The sequence below is a fragment of the Chiloscyllium plagiosum genome, unplaced genomic scaffold, assembly GCF_037043375.1.
Source record: "Chiloscyllium plagiosum isolate Xiang-an unplaced genomic scaffold, Cpla_swu_hap1 HiC_scaffold_44, whole genome shotgun sequence".
Taxonomy (NCBI): domain Eukaryota; kingdom Metazoa; phylum Chordata; class Chondrichthyes; order Orectolobiformes; family Hemiscylliidae; genus Chiloscyllium; species Chiloscyllium plagiosum.
In genome coordinates, this window is record NW_028270182.1 from 54352161 (window position 1) to 54358160 (window position 6000).

Sequence of the window (6000 nt, forward strand, 5' to 3'; positions counted from 1 at the left end):
TAAATGAGTTTCCATTTCTGTGGTTAATTGAATCCCTTCCAGCAGTTCCCACATTGCTCTGCTTTCTCTGTGGTATCAGCGTCCTTTTTTCTACCCAGGGTGAACGATCCTTTCAAATTGTGTCCACACTGATACAAATCCCGTTTTCCATGTTGTGAATGTGTTTTCATTGTTTCTCATTCACCCACAGGGTGTGAGTATGACTGGTCAGGGCAACATTTATTATTCGCCCCTCGTTCATTGCAGTCTAGCTGCACCACAAACCGGGGTGCGATCCCAGCCTCGGTTCTCTGTCTGTGGGCAGTCTGCACATTCTCTGTGTGTTTGTGTTTTTATTTCTCCCTCTAACCTAGGATGTGCCAGTTACAGGGATCAACAATGGAAAATGTACGCTTATGGGATAGGGAATACCGTGGGGTCTGGTGGGATGCGCTTCGGATGTGTGGACTGGAAGGGCCGACTAGACTGCTTACCACACAGTGGGGATTCTTGGACTGAGGGTTAGCTATTTTTTTTTCTGGTCCTGGAGTCTCTCGGAGGCAGGACTGGGTGAAGATGGTAGAATCCCCTGCATAAGGGACATGAATGAATGTGATTGCAGGAAATTAAAGTCATGATCTCTGTTCCTGAGGTCAGGCTTGCATTTCAGGTTTTATTGGTCGAACTTAAACATCACCGTTTCCGTGTCCAAACCCCAAGGATGACCAGTTTAAAATATCATCCCATCACCACCTTCTCCAGGTTGAAATCTTGACTGTGTGGAAGAAACTGATACTGAGCTGATGCGAGCAAATGTAGCTGTCACCTCCAGTGTCGGAAACACAGATCCAAATAGCAAAATCATCTTTTAAACCCACCACTGCAATGTTAAGGGCTCAACACGCTCCACTTATTCAGCGGTCTTAGAAAGATGCACCGAAATCGCTATGATAGTATAAACAGGGACAACCATTCCCTTTGTGCAGGACCACATTCAACCGAGGAATTTTGTGCGCCTCGATACCATCATAGAAGGACAGCACGCTCACCTATTGCATCACTGGAGCCAGTGAGTAACTCTGCGCACTCATTCCCATCCCCATTTCCGGTTGGATCTGGGCGGCTGTGCCGATGTTAAGCTAAAATGCTATTGAAGCATACATTTCAACAATACCCTATACTGTCTCCCCAGTCTTTGATGTTTTGTCGAAATCGATCAATCTCATTTTTCAACATTCTCTTTCAAGGGATCTCCACAGCCTCTGAGGACATTGAACTGAAAGATTCAGCTCATTCTCAGTTCCCACATGTCTGTCACTGTTCGCTGAGTACTGATATTGTACATTTGCTGTTCTTCCGAACATTTCCTCTGCTAGAATACTTATCGCTGCTTGCAAGCATCCTGTTCTGTGGTTGCTGTGATCGTGGTTATACGTTACCAGGTTATAAAGCCATTAAAAAATGATACAGCAATTGCTCACTATGATGGACCATTGTGTCAGTAATTCGCACTGCTGTTCGGTCGGAGATTTAGGTTGATTGGCAAAGTTGAATTGCCCTCTCGTGTTCAGGGAGTGAATTAAGTAAGTTAGGTGAATTAGCCATGGGTAACGCGGGGACAATGTCAGAAGTCACAGGACGACAGGTTATAATCCAACAGGTTCATTTGAAATCATAAGGGGGAGGGCTCACTCTTCCTCAGGTGAAGTATACGGGAATAGGGAGGGGAGCTTGGTCTGAGTGAGATGACCTTCAGAGAGTCGATTGATTGAAATGCTCTTTCTACACTGTATGATTCTGTGATTCAATCGGAGAGGATAATGACGGTATTTACTGGGGTGTAAAGCGATTAGAAACGATGCTAGCGAGGTGTACTGAGGATGAGATTTTATTCACTTGTCTTCTTGGAAAATTGAGAACAGTTATCCCTGAACCAAGGAAGACTTAATTGAGTTTTTTTCCGGTTATGACATGTTTGGACAGAGTAAATGGGTGGAAAATTCCCTCTTTCAAGTAAGTAAACTTTTAGATGTCAGGCATTCAAAGCCTTTGAATAAAACCTTTGAAGGACAAAGAAATGATGAGAACACAATCGCTGTCACTCCGATGTTAGAAACGAAAATCGCTTCTCAAGAATCGCTCTAGACAAATTCAGGAGAACAAAGTTTTATTAACAAGTCTGCAGAGTTGGGCACCCTTGAAAAAAAAGGCGCGCTGAGGCTTACAAAGTCTCCCATTATATACAGTACAAGTCCCTCCCCTCCTTGGCTCTAACAAGCCATGAGGTTCACATTCTTAAAAACATCATTATTCTTCGATTTGCACCCTTATCACAAAGTCTGCAACAAATGTCTTCAGAGTCTCTAAAGTTGTTGTTTTTCTCACCCTGTAGTCTTATCAGTCAAAGACTTATTCTTCTCTGTCTGTGCTAGCGGTCTTATCAATCTGTAGCAGATGTCTCTGCATCAATCTGTAGCAGATGTCTCTCGAGTCGTTTCCCTATCCTGCAGTCTTATCAGTCAAGGACTCATCCTTCCCTGCCTGTGTTAATGGTTTCATCAATCAAGGGCCTGTTTGTTTTTTACTCTGCTCACAAATTGTCAGCATTCTGCACAATTTAAACTATTCTACTTTTGAGTATATAAAATGTTCTAGAAAAGAAACAAAAGGTTTGTCTTTTATTATAGATCAGTCTGTGGTCCAGGCACATCTTAAAGTTTAAACCGAAATTACCTCTCACATCCGAGAATCTGTTTTTCAAAATATTTGAAAAGGCACATTTGGTGACAAACAAGGAATAAATTTCACAAGGAGAGCGACAGCGTGTGGCGAGGTAAAGGATAGGGGTGGGGTGTAGTCAGTCAGAAGTTGCGGGGAAACAATGTCGAAGTGGGTTGACTTTAAATGTAAAGAAATTTCGTGAAGATGTGCAGCTGAATAAGACTCGGTTCCAAAACTCTAAATTTTGAAAGCTTTGGCACAATATTCCACTGAAAGCATTGGAAATGGAACTGAGTGGATTGTTTTTTTATTGCAATGGGAAGATATCAAATAATGAATAGGAAGTGACCAGTTGCTTGGAAATCGACTTCGTGCTTTAATCACATGCGTTAAAGATGTGAGGACAATCACCATGATGTTTGGTCCATTTAATACTTGGTGAAATCTGCCAAAGTAACGAGCAACAAAACTGTACTTTAACCCTCTGCTTTTCTAAGAAGTATTCTCTTTAAGCTGAAATAAAGTCGGAGCAGATTTGAATACAACATTAATAGTTCCAATGAGATAAATTTAATTCACTTGCGATATTACAATGAACATTGTCAGGTTGCAGCAAAATTAAAATGAAACGAACAAACAGCGTTTCTTGCGGTTTAATCCAATTCAGGTTCAACCATATGAGAAAGGCCATTGAGCCACAACATCGCCTTTATTTCCCTCTCCATGGCTGCTTCTTCACGTGAGAGAGAAAGTGACTGAAGAAATTATGAGTCAAATGAAGATGAGAATATGACATATAAGTCTTGATCTCTCTTTGATTCTGACATAGTTCTGACTCAGAATGTACCAATGACATTTATTCATTCTGACCAGCACGGCTATATATTGGAATTTGCTGTCTTTATTATTCTGGTGAAAGCAGAAACACATTGGTTCCACTCTGGAAATTTGTCATCCAAGACTTTCACTGCATGTAACCGTGATGAGGTCACATGTCACCGCTTTACAAAATGTGCTGAGGAGACCGAGCGATTATGGTGGTGGGTTATTATACTGTTGTGCTCCACATTCACAGATTCGAGTCACATTCTGGTTGCTAACTTCACAAACCGCTCCAGCAGTTTCTCTTTGCATCTCACACTCTGGTATACACTGGATCGAGAATCTTCTTGCCGTTCACTGCACGGGAGATTCACCAGCAGTCGATACAACATTAAAGTCGAAATGAAGACCGAGAGCAGTCATTCTATTCAATTGTGCATTAAATTGTTGTAATAAGAAAGAACGCATTTTTCTTTATGCCCCACATTCCATCTTGTCTTTCTGTGAAGTTACATCGAAAGAAAGAGAAACAGATAACAAGAGATCGGGAGCACAAGTTTATCCAGTGGGGTTGTTCATGAGTATTTTAACCAAACACTTCACACAATGATCTGATCAGTACTTCAAACAGTCAGTCGGAATCGGGACCGCAGAAATCTTCTCCAATGAAACGAACCTTTCATTTTTCCACAAATTCCTGCTGTGTGTGAATCATACAACGATCCATCATCCAGCGTGATCACTGACTTGCCAACTGTATAAAGTCCACCAACTTTCTTCAGCAATTACAGCTTCTGGACACAGCCACTATGCTGTGCCCAGTGTCATTTGTTGCACCCAGGGCATAGCACATTTCTTCTTCCTGTGTTTATGAGCCTTGTTCCTGATCTGTCTGATCTATTTCATAAACGTTTCCTATCACTTCAGCCCATCCCCTCACAATTCTGAACTTATGCATAAAATAAGTGGTAAGACCAAATGTTAAATCAAGTCGAAGTATGCCCCTCAGCCCATCGAGTCTGCCCCAACATTCAATGAACTCATGGTTGATCTGATAATCTTCAACTCGATTCTGCTTACTTACCTCGACAAATTTCCATCATCTTTCTGATTAACTATCCGGCAGAGTTTGAAAATATCCAACAACTCATCCTCAACAATGGGTTCTACAAAAATGCCAGACTTTCTGGCCCCTGAGCAAAGAAATTACTCATCATTTCTGAAATAAATAGGCAATGCCTAATTCTGTGTTCATGTCGATTGGTGCTCTCCTCACAGCATAGGGCAAGCCACCTGCCTGAATCTACCTGTCAAGATCCAGTGAATATTGAACGTTTATAATTGTTATTATGTGAATATAGAGCTCCCTTCCACCTCCTTTGTTTCAAGGAGAATAATGCCAGCCTAACCAATCATTCCACGAAACTCCATTTTATACAGAGTTAGCAACATGTTTGTGAATCTCTTCTGGCTCATACATCGTCCTTACGAAGTTATAAGACAGGTGGAGAAATTTCGGCGAGGAAACGGGTTGAAAGTTCAGGCGCAGCTGGGAATTGGAACTTGAAATCAGAAAGCGATTGAAATCGGATTTTTCCACAGAAGGACCAAATACAGCAATGATAACTCTGACAAATGAGAATCTAATCATATTAGATTGACATTCAATGGCTTCATTGTAACTGAATTCCTCCGTGTAAACGTCCTGGGAGCTAGTATTTAGGAGAAATAGAACCTGACCGCCCATATAAAGAAGTTGACTACAGTAACGTGTCAGTCTGTCGACTTTGTTTGATTAGTAACTCAATTCTCGTCTCCGTGAAGCCTACGTTGTCCGCAACGCACAAATTAGATTTTAACAGAACTCTCTCCATTTGCCTAGGGGGGTGCAGCTTCAATCGTACTGAAGGAACTGGGCACCTTCCACGACAATGCAGTCACTAAACTGTACATTCTTCAATACCTGAATAATTATTCCCTTAATTGCTAAGGCACAATTACAACAGAGTGCACCATCTAGAAACCTGGAGTATATCATCCAGGTTTTGTTGACAGAACTTTCAATGTTCAAAAACTTTACTGACTATGATACAAGGTTGAAGATGCACTGAAACGTCACCGTTTGCAAATTACCCTCCAAGACACATGCAACATGACTTGGAGAGGAATCTGTGGTAAATTCATTGAGTGATGAAGCGGTCTTGATGGGCAAAGAGTTATACTTCAGTCCTCCATCTTTTATCATACAATTTTTAAAAATGTTGATTATTGCATTGACCAGACTTGTGCTCATTCCTTTGGTTGTTTCCTAAACTGGCGCTTGCTAAAGATCGAGTATTATCCTCAACCTGTAGTCAACAATAGAAAATATTCAAAAACCCTCTCGAACAACTGATGTCCCTGTCTAACAATCTTCAGAGATCTGTAAATGTTCACTCCAAGATCTCTTTGTTCCTGTACACCACTCAGAATCCTCAC